The sequence below is a fragment of the Corvus moneduloides genome, chromosome 1, assembly GCF_009650955.1.
Source record: "Corvus moneduloides isolate bCorMon1 chromosome 1, bCorMon1.pri, whole genome shotgun sequence".
NCBI lineage: Eukaryota > Metazoa > Chordata > Aves > Passeriformes > Corvidae > Corvus > Corvus moneduloides.
Window position 1 is genome coordinate 129,828,616 of NC_045476.1, and position 26,003 is coordinate 129,854,618.

At 38.4% G+C, this 26,003-nt stretch overlaps 1 protein-coding gene across 6 annotated transcripts in view; it reads right to left on the minus strand.

Moving 5' to 3' along the window:
- The window catches only part of NCOA2 (nuclear receptor coactivator 2), a 189,729-nt gene that overhangs the window by 119,001 nt on the left and 44,725 nt on the right, over positions 1 to 26,003 (minus strand). For all 6 annotated transcript variants that reach the window (XM_032127338.1, XM_032127351.1, XM_032127331.1 and 3 more), the window contains one exon: positions 1,864 to 2,108. The gene's annotated coding sequence lies outside the window, so the exon portion shown is untranslated. The remainder of the gene's footprint in view (positions 1 to 1,863; positions 2,109 to 26,003) is intronic.

Genomic DNA, 26,003 nt, shown 5'->3' on the forward strand with positions numbered 1-26,003 from the left:
GCAGCAATCGAAGTATATTAGCTCATAATTAGCTGCCATTTCCATTCCCTCTTTCTTTGACATAACAGAAAACATTTTCCACACCGGATTAGCTGTGACACTGAAATAAAAGTAGGCGCATTGATGAAAACAAGTCAGCCTCCTCCTCTCCCCTCCCACCCCTGTTTTATGGGATACGCAGGAACGGCAGAGTTTTTATTTTCCTTGGCGTTCCTCTCTCACATTAGCTGATAATCTCCCCGTGTAGCTGTGCCAGTGCCTGCCCTGCAGGCCCACAACACCCCTGCTGTTCCAGTCCCGTGCTTTCCTCCAGTGAGCTCCGCAAATGGTGCGATCCTTTCATAATGTGTGCTATTGCATCAGTCTAATTGCAACATAATTCTCAATGCTCTAGGTAAAGCAAATAATTTCATTTTTAACTTCTGCTCATAAAATGCAGACTGCTTCCCTGCTGCCCCCACCACCTTTTTTTGTTTATTTTCAAAGATTTAAAGAAAGACTTGCACACTGCATAGCAGTAGTCAAACAAAAATACCTCATGTTTTCTTAGAAAGCAGCACTTAAAAATATTGCTCAACACCTAAAGCATTAGTGCAGCCTTTCACAGAGCTGTATGTAGTAGATCCCCTGTGAGCAGGCTGGAAGGGGAATGTACATTCTTATTCTGTGTATTTAATATAATATTAAGCCATTATAAAAGCTTCATAGTTTTTTACTCTCTCTCTTGCTCTCTTCCCTGCAATAGGGAGTAACAGCTTATCTGGCAAACACACTCACTATGTTTCTAGGCCCTGAAGACTTGGTTAATTCATAAAATCTGATCTAATGTTAGATATTTTGCATTTAGGTTAGCTAAGTTGAAACAATATTTAGCTTAACCATGCCTTGGCCAAAATTCTCTGTTATCTACTGATTACAGCAGCATTGTAGCTAGCTGTGGACATCACACTGGGAAAATACAAATCCCATGCCTGAGGAAATGCAGATGAAATTCTGACTCCAAGCCATTCTGATAGTGAGCATTACAAACACCGTCTACTTAGTATCTGATACAATAACCAGGCACAAGAGTCATGTGCCTGCAATGAATGATGAATTTACATGTAATTTTGATTTTATGCACATATATTATCCGAGCTGACATCACCAAAAAATGCTGTGCTTCTTGCGCCCCAAATCATCTGCATGATACAAATGTCTACACTAAAACTAATCTCTACATGCAAACACTCAAAGGAGGAAGTACCAGAAGCTAAGTTTCAGAAAACCTAAATGTTGCCGTTGTTCGCTTTTGTGGCATGGTATACGTCGCAGTTATGTCATACCATTTCCACAGCACCTCTGCACCGTTCAAAAAATTACAAAATTACCACTAATCAAAACAATAATCTGTTTAACTCTTGGCATTTGGAGCATGGTCCAATACCTGATTTACTGCACACTACTCAAACTTTTTTTGGAAGACAGAACAAGTGATTTCTTTGTGAATTCAATGGTGCAGCTGAGTGCTCCATCAACATAATGGTTAGTCCTACCCTTACTCTGTTACTCCTAACTTAGAATAACTGTGTTATTCCTAGCTTCCTAACTAAAGCAGTGACAGCTTTAAGGTCAAAATGATTCTCCAGTTCTGAAGACAACTTTGTCTCCAGTTTGGCATAACTCAGACCTAATTTTTTCACAGCACTTAGCATTACATTGTGCTTTATATAGCACTTTCAAACCTCAGTCCCCGCTGCCTCACCCCCAGTTACCAGTGGTCCCTACTTTTCCAAGTAAGATCCAAAGATCTCAAGTCATCCATAAGAAAGCAAGACAGAAAGTTAGCAAAGACATGAGAAAAGCTAGGATTGAGCAACTTACCTAGCATCACCTAGGAAGTCTGCAGCACAGCCAGGAAGGGAGTCCCGCTCGCCAGGGCAGCATGCAGCTGCACAGAGCACCAGAATGGCTCCTGCCTTCTGCAATCCCCTGCCTCGTCCACCACGTACGTCCTGACTTCTGCTGGAAGTGAGGCAGGGGTACTCCAGAGAACAGTCTTCTCCAATGCATCAACCAGATTCATTCCCAGAGCAAGTCCATCCTGTGCATGGAACGGAGCAGGGGTCCTGTGGGGAAAAAAACCAGCACATCAGCATGTGATTCAATACAATTAAATTGAGGAGCTTCCTCACAAGGGGCCTAACAAAAGAGATTTGCAAAGATAAGCTCAGTTTTGGCAATCCTTGACTTGGACACTGCCACACAAGAAAAATGTTTGCATTCACCACTTCTAGAAATAAGAAATTCAGACATCAGACATTACCAAGCTGACACCTACAAAAAACAGCAGTTGGGTTGAAATCTTTAGATGTACCGTGCAGCTTTTGTGGGAAAGTAATAGTAAATTGGTTGCAAATGTGAAATGATTCTCTGCATGGAAATTAGCCATAGGTGATGATTGAAAACATTCTCAAGGAGCTTCTACTGAAATCAAAGACTGTTTACTTAATATTCAAGATCTCTGGACCTTCCAGGACAAACTTCTCTGCCTGTTTTCCTCAAGCCATATCCTCTGGCCCATGTTGATTCAAGCCCTGGTCCTTCTTCATTCCTCCCTTCAGCACCCCTGCCAAGTGTCTCCTTACTCTGCTCCCCAAGGGTTTTCATCTCTCCCAGCTCAGTCACTTCCAGGCTTGGCTAGCAGTGCCACACTGTCCCCTTGACTCCCCCTTCTTCCTTCATTCCCTAATATTAACTCTCACTCTCCTGCCGGGTCTGCCTCCCCTGTTCACAGTCTAGGGCATTTTGGGGCCAGGACCACACTAGGGTCCCACACATCTCATTGTCCCATGGGTTTGCTTCTGGCTCTCAGGCACCAGGCTACAAATCCAGCCTCTCCCTCCTGTTCCAGGCCACACAGCTCTCACATGTCCAAGACACCACGCAAGATCTGTCATTTCTTTAAAAAGTTACAGTTTGTTTCAATCTGAGAATTTTGCAGTGCTGACAAAGCCATGACTCGAAATCTGCTCTTCTTCCCCAGTGCCCATCACTAGCGCTTCCCACACTCTAACTCCTAGTCTCTGTTTCAAAGGGAGTGACACCGAGCATTTCCAAAAAAAGATTAGGTTTCTTTGTGTGGTTTGTTTGTGTGGTTTTTTAAAATCTACAATGAGAAACAGCTTTTTCCACACATGCTCACAGATAGCTAAATTATTTTGGCAGCAAAAAGAAATTAAGCTGGAGGCAACTGCTCAGCCCCAAAGGGTAACATTTTGTAAAGTTATAAAAAACTCCAAGGAGCATCCTATACTGGGAAGCACCAGGCAGCCTTCCTTACTGCAGCTCCTGGCACTTTCAGCCCTTAACAGCTTAACTCATTCAGCTCACTGAAACAAGAACTGTGCAAATCTTAACACCTGAGTGGTCAAACTGAGGAGGAGAAGCTGTGGGTGGACAATGCTGGAGTGAACCCCATGTCATGCAAGCCTTGACCACTTCTGTTGCATGCCTACAAGCAATGTACAAACAGCATCATCAGACGGCACATAGTCCAGCCGGCATTTCTTTGGATGCTTTCATCCTAGAGGTACCAATGACTGCCTGAAAAGCTAAACCTGCTCAAAAAATACTTCTAGGCCATGAAGACCTGAAGTAAAATGGGTTAGCTTCATTCCTGATGAAGGTCACACACAGCTAATAGAGATAATTTAAGCAAATCCATTTTACTTTACATTTGCAGTAAATTAGGAGCAGCCCTGTATCAGTTACAAAGGGAAGGGATAACTTCACACAATACTATTGCTAAATGCCACTGCCTGGAGTGGGAATAGTCTTCTTAAATGAAATTCCAGGAAACTTCTTCTTTCCTTTTCTCTATTTAGCTACTTAGTTATTTATTTCAGTATGATAAACAAATGCAGCATGCTGTCAAGTAACATACAAAGGAAAGAATATATATAAAAGAGAAAGGAAAACCTCTCAAAACAGATAACATTCTTCTAGAGCAAAGTCCAATTTACAGATTTTTATACTGAGCTCTTAAGAGCAAACAGGGCAACAATTTCCCGATGGCTCTTGTAAATATTCTGTACAAATAAGGTCCAGAAGAGGAGACCAGGAAAAGATAAAAACATTCACATGCTCACAGACAGATGCTAATTATGACATGGATTAAATGCATTATGACATTTATTTTTCAATAAGAAATAATTATTTCTGAGGAATGACTAGCCATTCCTATGAGATCATATTTAGTCTAGAGACATTTGATGCACCTAACTCTTAACTATGGCAAAAGAAGTATGGCACCTACATGCACACTCCTAGAACAATTATGTTAATTCTTATGAAAATAAACTGAGAAGCTTCAACATCAGTGTGTAAAACAAAAAGAGCATTAAAAGTTCACTTCCATTTTCCAAAATTTCTAATAAATAATTTTATTATATTTTGAATTCAATTTAGCAATTAAACGGGCTATCAAGCATCTATATTAGCTATATGTATTTTTTTTAAAGACTGAATAATTATCTGACCACTAGTTACAATTCAGATGAAAAATATAATTAGGTTGAATGAAACTTCAGTACTTCAATGTACAATCATGGAAACTAAACAAAACTTCTTGCTTAAAAAATGAGAGCAGAATTTCATGCACTATTTCATTTGGCAGAGTGTAACATATTTGCTGTCAGCAAAGGACTTTTTTCAGTGAAGAAAAAGGAAAGCATCTCAATTCATACAGCGTTGCCCAAGTGATTAGAAGTATCAGCCACTGGTAGTTGTCTCTCAACTGTAAGAAACTGCAATGGATTTTGTTCCTATGGACTACTATATTGTGTTCCTAAAAACTCATCTGAAATCCAGCAGACCTCCAAAAAAGCTATGTGTTTGTTTAACATAAGCTAACCTAATTATTTTGTCATCAAAATCAATACTTATGGGCTAAAACACTACTTCAAGTAGGAGAGCTTTAATGTAAAACAAATCATAAAACACTGATAATGGATATGCTTGAAAAGGCTCTAGGATTGCATGTATTTATATAAGATTTGTGAATATATAAACACTTGGTTATACACGTCAAGAAAAAGGTGAGGCTCAGTGCAGTGAACTTAACATCTGAAGACTAAGCTTCTAGAACAGTGTATTCCTACAAGGACTAAAGACAGCTGGCTGAAGTGTATCAAATACCTTCCCTAATAGCAAAGACTCATCCAAGACCATAAATTCATTGTTTCCGTTTTTTCTATTTTTTAAGTAGTTTCCAGCATTTTTGAAATACAATATTCCCTGAAAACCTTCAACAGCTTTTTATTGATAATACCATTATCACAAAAGCCACATTACAATGCAAACAGTGTGTTTGCTATGATCAACAACACTGGCATCATTTGGTGAGGGATTCTTCTCTATATGAATAAAACAAATTCTGCTATTAAGTCTGTTAGGGAAGCTGTTCTTTAAGTCATCATAAGGAACATAATTTCCTACAATACTAGAACTTTCAATCATCAAAAATCCCCAAATCATGACTCCTTTTTAATTTCAAGAAATATCTCAAAGAATTCCATACTCCTATATAACTATAAAATCCTATATACTAGCACCAACACAGAAACTACTTCATGCATTGATCAACATGTATAGTGTAGTTTACTCTTTCATTTCAATCTGTTCAAATAACATGACACAATGACTTCAGTATAAAACATTATGGTTCTTATGCAAATTAACAGACTCCCAACATTAAGGTTACTGCTCCGCTATTACATTGCACACAGCTGCTCACAGCTTGCCTTCACACTGAAAAGTAGATTAAAACGGAATAATAAACTTCTACCTGTATTCCATTGATTTTATTGACTTGGGGCATATTATTAAAAAAAAAAGTGAGTTACTGATACTGACATCAGCACATATAGCTTCCAACTACTGTGGCACTGCATCCCCTAGTTTTGTGTGCAACTGTCATATGAAACAAAGCCCTTGCCTTTGGTGCCATGGTTAGAGAAAAAAGGGCTGGAGTTTCTAACACTGTTTAATTCCATACCACCACCCATGTCATGGCAGGGGCATGGTTCCAGTACGAGGAAGCTGAGGCTGGAAGCAGAAGCCATCTTTTGCCAGGCTCCAGGGAGGGTGTGTGCAGCTTTCGGGGCCAGCTTGGTGGACCTTGTCCCTTTCTGCCACTTGTCCCTTCCCCTTTCCTCTGAACCACAGCATTTCTGGTTTGGTGCTGAAAGACAGTGCCAGCAAGCCCAAGACGCTGCTCCAAGAAAAAAGAAAATGGAGCCCACTGGAGCTGTGTGGACCCCAAGCCACAGCCATGGTGAGCACAGCAGCTGCTGGAGCTCCAGCTGGAGCCCCAGATGTGGCCACAACCACCGAGCGCTCCAGTCCCACTCCCACAGTCAGGCCAAGAGGAAGCTTCCCCTAACCTGTTTCAAGGCCCTATCACATCCCACCAGGTTTTCTCTTGTTTTTCCACTGTTTTCCAGCTGGGGGGGGGAAGTTAGGCCGGGAGCATCCCTGACACACTGCCTTTGTTTTCCCATACACCACATGGCTCAGCGTGGGGCCAGTCGCCATCCTGCCTTTGTCTGGGAAACCACACTGGGCACTGTCTTCAGGAAGTGTTTTGGTTTGTCCAGTGGTAAATACCCTTCTGTGGGTAAAATACTCACTTTATTACATTATTTTATTAACATTGCTGTGGTTATTGCAATTTTTCAGTAAATTGTGATTCCATCTTACAGTCTCTCCTAGTGTTTCCTCCACTATCAGAACGGAGCAGGGAAAAGGGGGCAGCTTGAGTAGCTTTAATTTTCCCACTGGGTTTTAAACTGGCACACTTGGAAACCAAGTCAAGCACAATAAGCACCCACAACACCAACCCTCTACTGTTAACCCCAGCCCTAGCACTACTGCGAGTTCAAGGTATTTCAGTTTCAGTCAAATACTCTTAAGGTCAAATGACTTTTCCATTCTTTAGCCATTATTGAGGGAAACATCAGATGCCAAGAGAGTCAATGTGTCATAGCTTTGTGGACATCAGCTCATGCCCCCTCAGACTTTTTCTTGGGATCTGCAGCAATTTCCAGCACCTCAAGCACTGTTCTGACTGACTAAAAGCTTGGTTATGTCATAGGCACTTCTTTGAGACCAACATTTAAGCTCACCTCACTTCACATACTCTACAAGAGAATTTGTTTTCCTTAGTCTATGAACAACAGCGCCAAAATAGCTACAAAGCAAATATAAAGAAGTATATAGTAGTATGTAATTCATATGCTATCTACTAAAATAAATCTACTTACAGTCTGTTGTTTTCAAAACAATACACCTGAGTCTCAGATTTGTGAATATCAGAAGTTATATACTAATGTGTCATTTAACTTATTTTTAAGTAAATCAGAGTTACAAAAGCAAAACTGAGTAACAGAACAGATACAAGGATATCTTGCATAGAAAGCTAACAAAAAGTCCTTAGAATAAATGCACATACACCTGTAGTATTCTCTGGCCACTGAGGTGGCTCTTAGGATATATCTCAGTGAAGGTGACTCCTGGCACACATTTCGCTTTGGTACTGTACCAAAGCATACCTTTTAAAGTTATCTCTCATTACTGTGGCTTGGAGCAGAAATACACTGTGACCATTTATTTTTGTGGGCAAAACCCCATTTTTGCTACAGGGCTTTATGACTATTATAAAACTACGGTTTAGTTTTCACCAAGGTAATTTTCAGAAATTCAAAACTACATTATATAATTCATACATTTTCCAGAGACAGAAGGAAGTTCTCCACAGAACAGAGAACAAAAAATAGGAGAACTGAGAAATATTATTGCTCCTAAACATATAAAAATCCATGTTATGCATAGGCTCCTTAACAAAATAATGAACGTTAAACTCTATTAAACTCTATTATACTGTTTGCACCTAATTTATTAAATTCTTTGAATAAAATGTCCTTTTTTACAATACCTTGCTATTCCAACAGTGTGCTTAGCTACAGAAATTGTAGGTTTTGAGCCTCAAATCCATGATGAGAAGGAGCAGAGAATATTTTCTAACAGATACTGTGTAAGGAAATGTGAGTTTGGTGCCTCAGTGCTTGACAGCTCTGATTTAATATGCTGATTTCTCCTCTACTGCCTGGGCTACATTTGTAAAACTTAATAATCTCCTTTTTGAGATCTCTTATTTGAACCCACAAATCGTTCCTCTCATGGAAAACACCCCAACCACCATCACATTATTCTCAAAAGAAATGCTCAGAGTGTGGTGTCACACCAGAGCACTGAGCCAACCTAACTAACTATTAAAAAGTTCCTTGCTCCTGTCCCTTTCCTTGCATTCATCCTATGCTGCTCAGTTTATCCTGCCATGCCAAACCTTCTCAGTCACTTGTTGATGCTTCTCCCCTGTGCATAGATTAACTCTTGCTAGCCCAAAGACTAGAAATCAGGCATGTTCACTGCCAGGTGAGTACATTTGATTAAGCTAGACCAGCCCTCTGAAACCTGATGACTATTGCCATCTCCTGTCTCTTTCCTACTGTGGTTGAAGAATCTCTGAATACTCCAAACAGCGGTTTCCAACCTGTAATGCATGGTTGATAGCTCCAATAACTGTTCTATAGCTGATCTGGCAAAACTGTATCATACACCAGAATTATAAATGCCTAAATTTCACAAAGTTATAGCAGTAGCCAGTGAGAAAATTTAGTAATGGGAAAACATCCTCAAAAAATTAGGGAAGCACTTTGCAGTAAAGTTTGTCTGTCCCGGGTCCTTGCACAAGAACTGAAGAAAGCTCTCAGTGCATTAATCTGCCCCACTCCTAATCTATGATTTCAGTGGCACTTCTCTCACCTTCAGCCAGTGTGGCTGGATACCAGGGACACCTCACACTTACCACACTTTGAACTGAACAGTGCAGCAGTTACAGAAGTTTTTGTAACTTTTTCAGCAAAGAGGGAAGAAAACTCAACACAACTTAAGTATTTTGGTTCAAATTGTGCTGCCTGACTTGACTTTTTTTTTAATTTCTTGCCAAGCATGGGGGTTTTTTGCCCCTTTAAGCCAAGTCACCATTAACTCACTATGAAACCCATGGAAAGGAACAGCTTCTCTATCACAATCTCCCCAAATGTGAAATGGTTTTAATACTTCCCTCCAGTGACAGTTACAACATGGAAACAGAAAGTTATTATATATTACTCCTATGAATTTCTGAGTCACAGAAAAATGTACAGCATTTAAATACAAATTTTAAATGAGAGAAATCTACTCAATTTACTAAAAATTATACTGTGCATATGCATTTATGTAGATATACACACATTATATATAAAAATATAAAACATACATAACACATATATATCATTTCTAATTTCTAAAAATACTGCCCCAAAAATGCTACTCAATTCTTTTAAAAATCAAACCAGTTCCACTGTTACGACTAAATTTGGTGAGTCATTTTCTTCTTTTGTTCCAGGATTTTTTTGCAGATATCCCCTGAAATAAGGGAACTGCTTTTGTTCCTGCTGAATACAAATGCAATAAGTTGCATCTCTCAAAAGAGAGAGAATATTTTAATTGTTCCAGGTGTTCATTAAGTGCAAATAGGATCAAGTGGAAAAGCTGCTATACCTACAGCTCAGTGCAACTGCAGTCCCCAGCTTTCACCAAGTCAAAGTAATGTTCTCATGCAAGGTAGGGTGCAAACAAATTCTGACTACACTTAAATTAAAGGAGGTAAAGAGAGCTTCACGCTTTGCTACGATGATTGGTCACGCTCACTGCACCTATTCAGAGCACCCTGAACACCCCCATGCCACGTTCCTTCCTCCTCTGTTTCACAGACTATTGACCCACCTCATCCACTGCTTGAATCACATGAGCACTACTCCTCCCTTCAGCCCCTGTTTGGGAAGCTAAGGGCCATTACTATGATTGCTACCTGACTGGTTTGTAACCAGGCAGGCCAGTTTTACTGCTATCTTAATGACTGCAAATGACACAACTGAATTTTCCAGTTTTCTGAGTAGCCATTTCAGCAGGGAACATGTGGAAACACTGGTGCACACGCCTGTCCACAGCCCTGCAGACTCCCAGCTCTTGCACCACATTGGTGGCTGGAACCACTGCACATGCACAGGGCATCTGAGCATGCAAACCAACCACCTTTAGATGCAAACTATTTTTTTCCTTTAAAAAGTGCCCAGACGGCATGCCTAACTCTATTTCTCCTCTTGCATGACAGCAGGACAGTCAGATTCCCATTTCTATCGACAGACTGCAAAAGGTTTTGTAAACCATTCTTTGGTAACACCAGGGCTTCCTGCCTCACATTCCTTCCACTTCCTCTTTCACCCCACTTCCCATACACCCCAAATCCTCATTCCCCTCTATATTCCTCCTGTTCATGAGCTAGGTCTTTCAGAGTGCCAACTTTTTGAGCTGCACTAGGAGGATGGGCAGAGAAGGAGTTGGGGATATTATGCTGGAAGGTGTTAACAGCCACCATCAAATGGTTCTTCCATCTCCAGGCAATTACAGAGCTGGGCCTGCTAACCAGATGCAAGGGGCACCCTCTTTCCCTCATGTCTTCCTTCTGCATCCCAGACAGACAGAAGTACCATCAGCTTGAGTCCGAGGCCCTATAAACCAATTAGAGGTTTATTCTGAATTTAAAAAGAAGAAAAGGGCTGTTTTCTTTTATAGATGTCAAAAAGTTTGCAAACCAACAGTGCAACTCTGAAAGAGACTCTTGTAACAGCTCCTGTCTGCTTAAGAGGTGGCTGAAAATATGCAATTTGATTGCTGAAATTTAACAACATTTGAAATTCTCAGAAATTCTTATCACAATCGTACATATAAAAAAGAGAATTTTTAAAAGCTTCCAATACTAGATGAAAAGCATGTAAGATTGGTTAGGTGCTTTCTACTAATTAGTACTGCTTTTATTATACAGGGCAAGAAAATGACAATTTTTTTCCCTAAACTGGCAGTGAACAGCCAATTCAATAAGCTGCGGTTTTGTTTGCTGTGACAGGGCAGTGGAAAAATCTCTTTCATTTATTAGGTCTGTGGAGACCAAAACTGGCTGGGTGTCAAACCTGCTTTATAAAAGCCCAGATCCATTCAGCCATGTGTAGATTCCATAATTCTTTATGACCCGTTCTCAGTATCAGCTTCACAAAAGATGAAACTTTGGTGTCTTCCAGCAAGTGTTAGTGCAACCCTTTATAAAAGGAAGCAAAAACCTGAACTGACAGTTCAACACAGAAAGGAAAAAAAAAACCCTAATGGCAGTGCCAAATTAAATTCTTTTTAGATTTCTTTTTTCTTTTTTTTTTTTTTTCCAGATGAGCTTTGCATAAAGATATAAAATGAGGTCTCCTACAATGGTGGATAAGCAAACTGCATAAATATGTAAATTTTACTAGCTCATTGCTCCATGCCCCACCGCATGCACCTATGATTAAGTGACAGTTTCAACACCTCACTAGAGATTGCAGAGTATCCAGAATTTGTCATGGGGACAGACAGGGCAAGGCCTTAAGCTGAATGGTCTGATGGCAAATGGAGATAGTAAAACAAACTTTTTTTTCAGGACGATGGGGTTTTCAAGATAGAAGAAAACTAGGAGGGTGGAATGATTGACTTGCTTTTAACTACAAGAATGGCTAGATAGCTTTGATGAACTGAATAAAATGTGCTGCCTGGTTAAAAACTACTTCTCACATCGATTCAGGTGCACACTGTATCATATCCAGGGAAAAATATTAAACTTCAATTTTCAGTGAACACACCCAACATCACATTCTTACATTTTTTATAGCAGAAGTTTATGAATAGAAGCACTCGTAAAACTTTTTCATCTCAGACTGTGAAACTAAAATAACTAATTCATTATTTTATTCAACAGAAATATTCTTGGCTATGCTAAGGTTCCTCTGTATCTGTCTATACCGACAGCATTTGCTCGAATTGTCCCATTTTTTTGGCAATGCATTTTTATCTATTGCATTCTTTAAGGTAAAAAGAACTGCAAGCTATCACAAATGTTTCCCACATTATTAAGTACTGTAAATAATCATTTTACCATTAAACCAAGAAATTCTTGTGAAACCTGCAATATGCTTCACATATGCTAGAAGTCTAATGTCCTCATTCCATACTCAGTTTGTAATCTTGCATCTGACACGTATGTGAACATTAGTAGTCTTAACAACACCTTTCCATGCAAGCTACATGTATTTATCATGACAGATAAACATGCACACATGCATGTGATTTTCTTCCAAGTTTAATAAAATCTGCAGGGTCTTTAGGTCACCGGAAAGTACGTGTGATTTTTATCACCACCACATAAACAGCCTTCTTTAATACTCCTCTCTTCAGTATGCAGTCTGCAGATCACAGGAGCATAGAGACTCTGAACTTAAGTTTCATTTTCACAAGAGCACAGGGAATGTTACAAAGCACCATTTCTGATACAGAGAAGGGAATCTGTGCTCCTCACACACAGGTTTGCCACAATTCAAACTTCAGCCATAATTTGCTGATGGTTTTGGGGTAAGGAGTAAAAATTTTAGAAGTAAACAAATGCAGCATTCATGAATACAACACAGAAACAATTTAGAACTGTTTTAGGAGTACGATGCTCAAACATGGCTCATTTAACATTTTAGAAATCTGCTGCAAAACATTAAAACTCTATCCTAATCTTTGTTCCTAACTTGAAGCAAAACGGCCTTGTGTTGCCTCTAAAAATAGGGAGGGAGTAGTGGGGGATGGGAAGGGGAGCGAATAAGAGGATAAATGGGAGCAAGAACTGGTACACCATACTGGCAGTAATTTTAAAAAGACTAGTGACTGGTATTCTTAATACTATGGCTTTCCTAACAAAGTCAAGCACTTTCTCAATTACCAAATAAAAAAGGTCATCCTATACTTCTTATTTTGTACATGCACATGCAAAGGAAAAAAGGAAAAGTTTTGTTTCATCTATTACCAAAACCATCATTCTGCAGTCAACACTTTTAATGAAATGCAGGCCAAAGGATTAGTCAGAACAGATTCATGGAAAACAAAGGAAATCTGTATGAAAATACAAGTCCACCACATAACTAAAGCCAAAAGAGAATCCTGCTTAAGTACCTCCAAATATTGCCCTACAAAGTTCCCTGCAAGGGCTTCCACTCACCTCAGCTTCACAACAATTAGCAGCAACTGTACTAGTCGCTGCCCAGAAGATGAGAAAGTATACTGATATCATCACTAAAGCCCTGACTTAGGTATACTAAGTATCAAATGTGTCAGTAATATAGTCCATGTGTGCTAGAAATCTTAAGGAAAAACTTTTCTTCAGGAAAGGAGCAGTCAGGGATCTGGTAGCGAAGGCTATGGGTGATGGTACAGGGAAGGCAGTTGCTGCAGAGCTATCGACCAGCTGGAAAGAGAAGTTATTTCAAAGCTACAGCGTCACAAACAAGATAAGAAAGTCAAGTAATTGTGTCTGTCACAGGAAAACTTGTGATGAGCCAGAGGATGGGCATGAGCATGGAGCATCACCAACACAGCACCGCAGGCCTGGCCTTGGAGAGGCAGAAGCAGCAGAACTCAACACTTTCCATGGCTTAACATCAGGCCCATCTCAGCTGGGGCTTTATGTGAGTAAACATGACTCTAGGAGTTTTTTTCAGAGAGTTATTTTTAAATACCTGACCATATGAGCTTCCTTGGAACAGGAAAAAAGGGGAGACAAAACTAAACAGTCATTACACATGTATTTAAATATAACATTAAAAAAACCACAAAATATTTAAACTTACTAGAAATGTTCACTTTCATTTTAATTTTAAAGTTGGCAATGGACCTGGACCAAAAAAAGGTTATATTCTGACTGAGTTGAAGCAGCGTGGATTTTCTAAAATCAGTCTTTAAAACATATCATAAGAGGGGAAAAAAACCCCAAACTTGCTCAGAATCTCTCACTTAGAAAAGTGGCAATTTGGGTTTGAGTTCTTACTCAGAGATGTGCTAAAATCACTCAGAACTAGAAGAGCTGAAGTAGGAAAGGCAATAGAAATAGGTGCACAACAGGAGAATGTGGCTGTACAGAGCTCAGTTAACAACACCCATATCGACACATTAGGTCAGGTGGTTTGACACAGAGTTTTCCCAAGAAGCATATGCACTAATGCCAAAAAGACACTTGAAAGTCTTTATCTACTTCTGTTTTAAAATATGGACATAAACACACCTAGAGATCTATATAAATCGTCTCCAAAGATGTAGTGGGATGTTCATGGTCACAAGCAATAAGCATTATCAAGGGAAAGGCTGAGACCCAGAAAGAAAACAATTACATCTAATAGCATATTTTGGAAATACTGATACTGTTTGACTGCTGAAATGTAACAACAATATTTTCCAGCGAGACCCGTTAATATATTTAGAATCAAATCCCGTAACAATACCTAAAATTACAAAGCAAACAACTGCTTGCAAACATGCTTTCAATACACAGAGAGAAGTATCTACTTATCAATCAACCTCAAATCAACTGTCCCCTTCTGTTTACCTGGAATACTTTTACCTGTCACTAGCAATAATGCATTCAAAAATTTGCATAGTTCTGCCACAGCTGTGGTTAATTATCCATTGCTGAAGTCCTCAGCAAAATTATTTGTCAAACAAAATGTTATGACAATGAAATAGCAGAATTTGACAATGGAACAGTAAAATTTAAATATTAAAATTATATTACCTTATCTCCATATATGACAGTAATTAATAGCCATTGAAAGAATGGGACCTTTTCCAGGCATGTCTTTCAAGGTTACTTAATTGCTTACTCCCTCATATTCCCTTAGTTTTCTAAGTTTGGACTTTTATATCATTAGAAGAAACTGATTTTTTTTATTTCAAGGAAAGTACACTCACCCCACATCTCAGAGTGGAAAACACAGACAGCTAAGCTGTTTCTCAAGTAATAAACTCCCACAAACCCCCCCCTTCAGCCAACTCCCTGTCCCCTAAACCCACCAACAGAAGAAAAACACCACAAAGACCCAACCCCAAGTGATACTGGTTAATACTTATGCTTTACTCATTTTAATATTTGGATATTCAATACATTTTCATTTACTATGTGTATCTCTGCATTTCTGGAAGAACAAAGCTTCTCTTCACATGGCAAAGCTCTAAAAAAATTCTGCACTATTTGCTCCAGACTGGTTTCCTTTCTGCTACATACACCCCGTAAACTTGAGATGATCTGATAACTTACTTCTGGTTTTGCACAATTACTGCAGCTAATGAAGTTTGTGGTTGTTTATTAGAGAGGGAAGGAAGAGCTACATCGGCTTTAAACCAAAAGGTCTGTGATGCTGTATGAATCTTTCCTATAGTGGCCATTTTCAAATGTTCATTTCATTACAAAGCAGGAATTTCTTTTATGAGCTTCTAGGCTTTCTTTCAAAGTACACAACTTTAAAAAAAAATATTAAAAAACGAAAAAAGAAAAACCTCCAGAAAGAGCATGAGCACTCATACCACATGTACCACTAATCATCCACAGAGACAGAATAAACATCTCTATTACATACACATTTGAGTATCAGCAAGTTGTGCACTTACTTGTATTTGCAATATACCTACAGGTCCTAATCACATTCCAGAACCCTTCATTCTAGCCAGTGTTTAGGTTAATGGTTGGACTCCATCCTTTTTGAGGTCTTTCCCAACCCAAATGACTCCTATGATCTAAGGCAATGCATTTTGGGTTCCCTCACCTCAAAGAGTTGATGAAAGGCTGAAGGCAATGAACTGAAAGGGGAATGAAATGAGACATGTAATATTTACAAGGGAAGATTTGGAGTTCCAACCATAAATTAGCTTTCTTCAGATTTTATTCCTTGGCATTTATAACCAGTTACAAGATAGTAGTTTATTTGGCATGAGTGCAGCTGAGTATTTGCAGGAGACTAAAGCCATAAAACCATCTGCAGACACCAAGTGGAAGTAAGTGATCCTTGGGCTACTTCTTTCTGCTATTACCTTTGTGTCTTGAAGAGGCACTACTGCTGCCTTTCCATCCATGTAAACCTTTTCAGTGTTCAACAGAGTGAAGTTGTAAAACTGAAAGAGGAAAAAGTACAAAAAACCACTCACAAAATCACTTCTCCCTATCAAAACCAGGTTTCACATGACAGTAGGGGCTCTGATCTCGCTCACTTTCTTTTCCATGTTAGTGTACCCCAAAAACCCCCAAACAACTACAGCACAGGAATAGAAAATCAAGTTCTTGAGTTAGGACCTAACTGAGTTTGCCTGAGGAAATCAGTTTCCTCACATGGATGAATTATAATGCATCTAACCACACAAATTCCAATTGTGCTGCCCACTTCACCACAGTATTCACTGTTTTGTCTTACTTCCGTTGCCCATTGCACGACTGCACGCACCACTTGGTGCAGTATTCAGAAATGTCCAGTATCGAGTATTATTTTCATAAAGGGACTTTCTATGAAGTTCACAAGTAAGCTGACCTGCTTCACTTACAGTATCATTTGTCTTCAGGATCAGTATTATGCTTTCAACATGAGCAACAGGCAGTATCTAAACGGAGGTGATTATTACGGAAACTTAGGCCTTTATTTTCCACAGTACTTAGGAAATACATTCATTTAAATATTCAAACCACGTAATCTCCTGATTCAAAGTACAGTTTCTCCTTGAGAAGACTGAGCACTCAGCATTTTTGCAAATCAGACCAAAGCTAAGCACATGCAATCAAGATGAATACTTGGTGCCAACCTCCAAAAAAAGCTGAATGACATGCAAGCATCACATGGGAAGCTGGTGGCAGAGCCCAGCGCAGAATTCAGTTCTTTACAGTTGCCTCGGTCAGGAAACTATTTTTTGACTGCAATCCTTGCCTACTTCAGCTTTAGGCAGACACCTACCACGAAAACTTGGTGAAGATGGAAGCAACAGAAAATCAGATTTCATATTCATCTTGAGATCTGTCAGCATATATTATACTAACAGTTTGGTATTAAATATTACCTTCTCCAACTTTTTGCCCTTTTTATGTGGGTTGTCAGCTTTACAGGCCACAGCTTTTTATGCATTAAATTTTATTTTTTGTATATATATGCATGTTTCTACATATTTATGTATCTTATATAAAAATAGGTTTCTATGTTTTATATATCTATAAAAGACTACAGCCAAAATGTTATTGAAATATTAATCAATCAGATTTTGGGATGGGGGCATAAGGGAGCCAATTCTATAATTTAAGCAAAATAAGTGTGAAAGAATGAAGTACTCATTTTGGAGGAAAAAAGGTCATTTGATGAAAAATTTCTCAACTAAATGTGAAATACATTAAAAACATACTGCTAATGCAACTCTGCTTTTTTGGCATCATATTTGTTACTGAACTGCTCATTCATGAACTACTAGCACGAGTTTGAATACAAATGCAATGTTTAAATTTCACAGCCCCAATTCAAGACGTCTGTGAACTAAAAAAAAAATAAACTAATTCAAAAAGCTAAACATTTATCATTCAGGAGAACTCAGGGTTTCACATGATAACATTTTACACTTTTCATTTTGAGTTCCCTTTGAAGCACACTCACACTATTTATGTGTGTAGCAATCAAACACCTGATCCCATTACAGAGAACAACTAGCAAACCAGAAGATTTATTGTGATCTATTGCTCTCTCTGTGTATGTATTTCACTGAGCAGAATGATTGGAAGAAACATGGGCAAAAAGTGATGGTGAATTTTTGGTTTTTAACTAGAGTTAGGGAGCTTGTTTGAGGAGAATAAAGTCCTGATTCCTATTCCTTGGTCCCAGGTCTGTTCCTGTTTCAGTTTTCTGGGGTTTTTTTTAGTGGCTCTGGATCAAAATAACAAATGAAGAATATTTTTTAAAATTCATAAGGGAACATTGTACTGCCCTTGCACAGCTACTGCTGGGGAGGAGAGACTAGACAGCAACCTCCACTTTGTCACATAAAGTATATCTGAGCTCTGTTTCTGAAACATATTGTATCTTAGCATATAACATGAAAACTACTAATTGTTCCTCCCCCCAAAAAATCAGATATGATCTTGTCAAATAAACTACATTGGTTAGTTTTAATTATATTGCTGTGTTTTAATTCCTGCTTAATCAAGATTTCGGTCAGCCTTTACAAGACTTTATCTAAGGCTGGAGTCACTCTGTTAAGATTAGAATAAGCAACATCCTGCCTCAAACAATATTAAACTTCTTCTCAGTATATCTAAATTTTCCACACGTGACAAGTTTAGGTGTGAGTGTGGGGTTGCTCCATAAAAAAGAAAAATCTACATTATCAGTACAGATAACTCTGCAGATAAACCCATGAAGTTACGGACAGAAGTTGACCAACTAACCCAGTATGTTCAACTACTTTGCTGTTTCATATCCTGCTGAGCCAGAACAGGAAAGGCAAGTGTTTCATCATCAGCTCAAGAGCTCAAAACATAGTGAGTGTTAATTTTTTTTTTAAAAAAAAAAGACAAGAGAAATACACTTTTCATTTTCTGTGTTGTTAATTGCAAAGCTACAGTTTTCCCCTTGGGTTGCTTTGCTTTTTCTTTTGTTACTTTCTACTATCACAAGCTTCTGATTTAGATCCTGCTTCTCCCCCTGCCCTGCCTTGCTTTGATTTGTTTCACATCATTCCCAAGTGCCTTAGTTGTCTTCATAATATTCATAGTTTTCAATCAGTTTTTATCTGCAGTGTTGGTTTCTTATTGAGAAGTTTTTTTAAGCAATTCTTTTTCGAATCATGTGGCTTATCATTTGTGTATTCCACACTTTCCGTAGTGTAAAATACACCAATATACACAAATTTATGTGTACCTAGCTTTAGGGAGGTATTTTTTGTCCACCCCTAACTAGTTCAGACTTGATCATGCCTTGAAACTTGCAGCATATTTTTTTTGGTTGTGTGTTCAATCATCCTTTTTATTTCAAACAGTGTGATGCAGTGCCTTTTTTTTCAAAGTATGGTGCACAACATCTTCCATAAGGACGTTGCCATCTCCATATTTAGAATGCCCAAAGTAAAGGTACTATCAGAAGGAAACTTAGTATGTATTCCTCAGCTTGTAATGTCCCATGGTATTCTCCTGTTCTCCCCTTCTTCATCTCTTGGGAGGGTCAACCACTCTCATCTACAGTGTGACTTGAGCAGATCTTCATCTTGCACTCCGTCATAAACATTTAGAATTATTTCCCACAGGATTGTCTGAAAAATCACAGCTAATTAATGACACCATTTCTAACATCTAAGTCAGATGACCTCAATAGGCATAGGTCTGATTCAGTTTTCCTACCATAAATCTGCATGTGAAGTGGGAAATATATATTGTTCACTTTCCTAACAAAGTGAATGCTTTTCTAAAAAACCTAATCAATGTATACATACTTTTTTTCTTTGGTATATATTTATAACCTTGATCAGATGTCAATATACTGGAAACAGCAGTCTAAAATGTCCACAATGATTTCCCAAGAGACTCCTTAACTTGTCTTGGCTAATTTTCATCTAGCTCCCTTCTGGGGAAGTAGGTTTACTTCCCTCACCACCATCTTCATTTCATTGGAATGGAAAGTGAACTGAATGGAAATGGGAAGATTCCAACCACAAAGAAAAAGAAATCTACTTCAAATGAGAAGCAGAAAGTGGCAAAAAACTGCGGACTACAAGTGTTTTGCAGCAGAAGTTAATCACAGCTGTACTCAAATTAGCACAGCTACAGAATTACCATCTGCATACCAGCACGCATGACACGACAACCTCATCACTTCACCCAAATTAAAGGCCAACAACACTGAAGTTCTCCTAAATTATTTTGTTTTCAAAGACACATTAAATCCCTAAATTATGTCAACACTCACTGCAGAACACGATCACAATTCCATTTAAAAAGTGGCTGGCTTAGTTTGCTGATGACATCACTTAGGAAGGAAGGTGCTTTGTATTAGAATGGCTGGCACCCTGCATCTCTGCTTACTGACTCCAGTTTATTTTACCCACCTAAGTCTTTTCCATCATTATTTCTCAGGTGCACAAAGATCTGCCATTCATTAAAAGAGCATTATTAAATTAGTATCATAATCTGTCTCTGACCCACATAACATTAAAAAAAACCCCTCAAAATATCAACTTTATTTTCCTTACTAATAAAGTGAAAAAAGCAGCAAGGCAAGACAATGCAATAATCTGAGTCCTGAATATATAAACAACAGCTGCCATATGGATCTCTTTCATTAGTTAAGCAGAAATAAGAAATAACAAAAAATGAAGCTATGATCTCAAAGCAGTAAAAGACCCATTTTAAGATATTTTATTATAGTAGTTCTAAGATGTTTTATATATTTTAAAATGCTATTAAAACTTTTAACAAAATCATAAAATTACAGAATCATAGAATAATTACAGTTGGAAAAGACCTTGAAGATCATCCAGTCCAGCTGTTAACCTAACACTGCTGTATTCACCACTAAACTATGTCCCCAAGCACCACAGCCACACGTTTTTTGCACATTTCCAGGGATGGTGATTCCCCCACTTACTTCCCTGGGTGGCCTGTTGGAATGCCTGATGACCCTTTCAGTGAAGAAAATTTTCTTAATATCCAATCGAAACCTCCCCTGGCACAGCTTGAGGCCATTTCCTCTTGTCCTGTCCCTTGTTACCTGGGAAAAAACACCTACCCCCATCTCACTACACTCTCCTTTCTGGTAGCTGTAGAGAGTGTAGGAGGCTGCCTTGAGCCTTCTTTTCTCCAGGCTGAACAACTCCAGCTCCCTCAGTCGCTCGTCATAACATTTGTGCTCCAGACCCTTCACCAGCTCCATTGCCCTTCTCCGGACTTGCTCCAGCACCTCAGTGTCTTTCTTGTAGTGAGGGGCCCAAAACTGAATGCAGGATTTGAGGTGTGGCCTCACCAGTGCCAAGTACAGTAGGACGATCACTGTCCCGGTCCTGCTGGCCACACTATTGCTGATAGAAGCTAGGATGCCATTGGCCTTCTTGGCTACCTGGGTGCAGCTGGATCATGTTCAGCTGCTGTCAATCAGCACCTGCAGGTCCTTTTCCATCAGGTAGCTTTCCAGACACTCTGCACCAAGACTGTGGGGCTGCATGGGGTTGTTGTGACCCCACCAAAAAATTGTAACTAAAAGCAGTAAACATTGGTTTACCACGTTTGCATTTCTGACTGACATTAAGAAATGCTTTAAATTAAAACCTTTCCAAGGTAGTGACAATGTCAGAAACAGGTACCAGACAGTTCTGAGATTTGCCAAAAAGGCTTCATCCCATCACACAATAAATGAGTTTCTGATTTAATAGGAAAAACAACACAATTGCAGGCAAAGAAAATTCCACTTCTCAATTATCTAAACAAATAGATAACATTACAAATATGAAACAGAAGTCTTATGGGAAAAAGCAAACAATCTCCTCATTAAAAAATGCCCTTTGATAAGCACTTTTACATCCATCAGAAAAGTGACAAGCCTGCTGATGCTATTATGCAACCCTTATGCACATATACAAGTTGATTTTCATATACTGCAAAGCGTGATAAGATATAATCAATTACCTAATTGGTATAAAGACTCAAAGAAACCTCTTCCATGTGTTCCCAAAAAAAGAAAATAATGACATCAAGTCTCTCTGTAAAACAACAGATATAAAAGATTTAGCTTCATATACCATCTGTAACTGTGATGCCAGACCGAGGTTTCCCTGAGAGCTGAAGCATCTTTTTTCTGCAATTGCATCTAAGAATTTTTTCCACTACTGTATCCAGAAAGAAAACCTCTCTGATCTGACATAAGTTACTTGAAAAGTTTTATTAGCAAAAAAATTTAAACTACTTATATAAAGGGCTACACCCAAATAAGAGATGTTTCAAGCATCCTACAGAATAGCTTTTAGGAATCCACAAAGTAACATTAACAAATAAACAAATTTCCAGGCTTGTTCTGAATTAACTCTTCTTCCTAATCAGCTCTAGTCCATCATCTCAAGACTAAGCTTTGATTTTACTTATGACAATGCAATGTATCTTGAATGCACCTTTGAAATCTAAACTAAAATTATTAGTTAACATGCACACAATGAATTGCTGACTTCCATGGCCACCTTGTTTAACACAGATTACCTAGGAAAAAGCTATTGGTAAAATGTTACTGCTTAAGAGTCATTCAACATGCGCTATAACTAACAAAGCTTACTTTCCTACAGATTTGTGCCATGTGGTTGGTTGGCTTTGTAAAGCTCTTCCCATGCCTGAGACATGGATGAAATCACCCTAACCTTTGCCAACTCCTTTGGGTCTCACAACTTTTCTTCCTCAGTTCAGCCACTAATAATGTCTCTCCTCTTGACTTAAATTTCTGCTGTTATAAATGTCTTTAAGATATTTATTCCTCCTCCCTCTGAGATATTTGTCAATATTTACTGAAAAGGGCTAATAAATCAAAACTAACAAGAGATGAAACCCTGAGACAGGCAGACACCATAATCATAATAATTGCTTTTAATGCAAAAACAAGCTTAAACATTGAACTTCTAAGGTTTCAATAATTACTCAATCCTTTCAAAGAGAAGGATATCTTGGTAGGTTGGACATCAAGAAGAATTTCTTAATGGAAAGGGTTGTTAAACATTGGTGGTGGGATCACCATCCATGAAGGTGCTCAAGAAACAGCTTAGTGTGGCACTTAAGGACAAGGTGGTGGTCAGTCAGGGGTTGGGCTCTATGATCTCAGAGGTCTTTTCCAACCTCTGATATATAGGGAAAGAATAACACCTTTTCTCTCTTGTGTTGTACTACACATAGAAGAGAAGCTGCACTGAATCACAGAAAGCCTGAAATCCTGGAAGCACGCAGCTAAGGCACTACTTTGCCTGGAAATTAAGAGTGATATTTAATCTCCTACTGGTTTTGACCTAACCCCTTGCTAAAACTTGAAAACAAAGCAATTGTTCTTCAAAAAGTGCTAAACCTCACAAGTTAATGCTTAAGCTTCCCCTAGGCTTTAACTCCATCAACCAGCAATGTTAATTAGACTGAGTTAGGTAAATCCATCAGAAACACACCTTTAAAGACTGGACTAGACAAGACTGAACACTAATATCAATTGAGTGGATAAATTTATTAGCATGTTTATTAGCATAACCACCTAGCAAATATCCCACTAGGCTTGTAAGCATTAATGCCTATAAGGTGCAATAATATAAACAGATTAAAGGTTTATTGTAACAAAAAACAGTGGTGACACATTGGGCTAAGTGAATACATGCCAGTTAAACCCAATATAAGCTTTGCCTTTAACTGGACACAGGCTACCATCTTCCAGAATCAATTAAACTATAAAGGTCTAGCTTTATTATTTCTATGACATTATGATATCATCTCTACGATGAAACCTTTAGCATAAGGTAATGTAACTGGCTTTGGTTCTAAACTGATGATGACAATTCTGTAGTGGAGCCAGCACAAATGCAGTGCTGGTGAATGGTACTGCACCCACAGCACGCTGCATACATTATAACACGGCCTAATTTTTTATGAGGGATCATCTATGCTGTGCAGCTACCACAGATAATGGCAAGAGGCAATCCATGTAAAAGGGTAAGATTATGCACAGAAAACAGAGGTTTAAGTGACAAACAACAACCTTCTCACACTGCACCACCATGAGTTCCCTTTCTCCAGACTAAGCAAGACTTTAATTCTAACTGAGAAGAAAAGGCAGCTCATTATTCCTTGGACATTTCAGCAACATGCGGATAAATGGTTATGGGCAGAGGCACAGTGGGTGCCACGTAAGCAGAAACCTGTATTCTCCTCTTACTAAAGCTTCAGGTGCAAAACTCCCAGAACCACAGGATATAAGAGCACCCACAGTGTACAGACTACTTCAGAGACGAATGCAAGGAGGAGTTACTCATTTAGTATTTCTATTTTTAAAAAAAAGCTATGTAGAATAATTCCAGATTATTTTCTGCACAATTTCTCCAGCTTTTTGCAGTTGTGCAGTTTTATTTGAGGTTATCACACAACTGGGAAATCTTGCTGCCTGAAACTTTGAACAGATTAAAATGCTGTGGTTTTTCTAGAACTATCTTATTGGAAACAATCCTCACATTCAAAGCCCTCTAAAGATGTTAAGCATGCGCCAAGCCTCCTATTTTAAACTCATCTTCTATCCATCTCCTTTATAAGGGCAAAGTTTTCCAAGTGTGAAATGATCCAAATCACTGATAATATATTTAAAATGTCATGCTAAAATCCTAATGAAATTACAGAACAATTATTCAATTATTTCCCCTTAACTCTTGCAAAATAATGTAGATTTCAGTCTCCCTCAACCCACACTACCGCCTTTCAGAGTTTAAATCCAGAACTAAATGCAATGACCACACTACACAAAGTTTAACAAGTGCATACTTTTATAGTTTTCTGGGTTTTTTCATCATCCAACAAGCAGTCCAAATAGATTATGGATTAATAGGAGGAGAATTTTCAACGGACTATAGAAAACAATGTCCTGACAGTTCTTAACTACATTTTAGAAAAATCATTATATATAAAAATTCTCCTGTAAATTTACTTCAACGTGGCACAAAAAATAAACAGAAAAGACACAGCAGTACTGTAACAAAACAAAACAAAAACTATTTCTACAGACTGGCCTTCTCTCATGCAAGTTAAAGCCAGATACCAATTGTATGCATGTGGCTTCCCATGAATGATGTAACCAACAGCAGAATTCCAGTCTTATCAGAGACCTGAATGCTTTCCCAAAGACAATGTACTCAGTTTTTCTTACTGCTGAATCTTTCTTGCCTTGCCAAATCATGAAACCTTGGCTCTAACCTGATGAATGCCCAGATTTGATAGTATTAGAAAACAGACAAATTTCCTAACATTGGCTGTAACATCATGATTCTTATTCATGAAGCAAAACAATAAAACAAAATTAAAAAGTAATGCAAAAAAGTGTAAAATAAAACCTTTAAAAGGTACAATATTCAGCATTCCTTCACCAATTTAATGTCATTCTAGAAAACTTAAGAGATATTATATATGCAGCTCTTCATCTAGCAGAAGGCACCTATTTCTAACTCCAAGTTATAATCTGAAGCCTAGCAGAGTTTTGGGGTTGGGACAAAGGGGGCACTGGTATTTTGGTTTGGTTTTTAATATACTGGTCTACAAAGTTAAAAACAAACAAATACACCACCACCAGCCTCCAAAAAACAAAGTCAAGATCCTGAAACAGTATTTCTTTTCCATCCCTGACTGCAGCTGAAATAGTCCATCCTCACAGCCTCCTGCTCTTCAACATACAGTTACTGCGGTTGTAGCTAAAAAATGCTTTAAGTCAACTGAAAACAAGGGAAGCATTCTGCTGTATTTTTAATTTTGCTCTATCTTTATGGCCAATCTCTGCTTGCAGCCTTTGCAAGTCAACTGTTTCAAGCAGATGGGAAATCAAAACAGTACTCAAAATAGAGGCAAAAAATTGTTTCTAAGGCAGTGAAATGAAGAAAGCATTACTCTACTGAATCTCAGTTATGTTAGAGAGCACTCTCTAACGATCCTATGAAACATAACTAGAAGTCTTAAAACCTCAATAAACAAATACAGGCTAGAAGGATAGGTATCTTGCCATTTTAGAGGACAATTATTGGAATATTAATTTTCCAATCTACTTCCAAAAACCCAACTCCTATCCTAACTCATCCTCTTTTTTTCAGTTCTTATCTGTGATGAATTCACTCTTTCAACATTTGTAGCATTCTTGCCAAATAATAACAGCACATAGCTGTACTTAACTCTTTAAAATACTACTGTTATATGCAAAATGTTCTGTATTTCATAGAAGAAAAAATTTGAGTGAGTGTACTGGGAGTTTCAC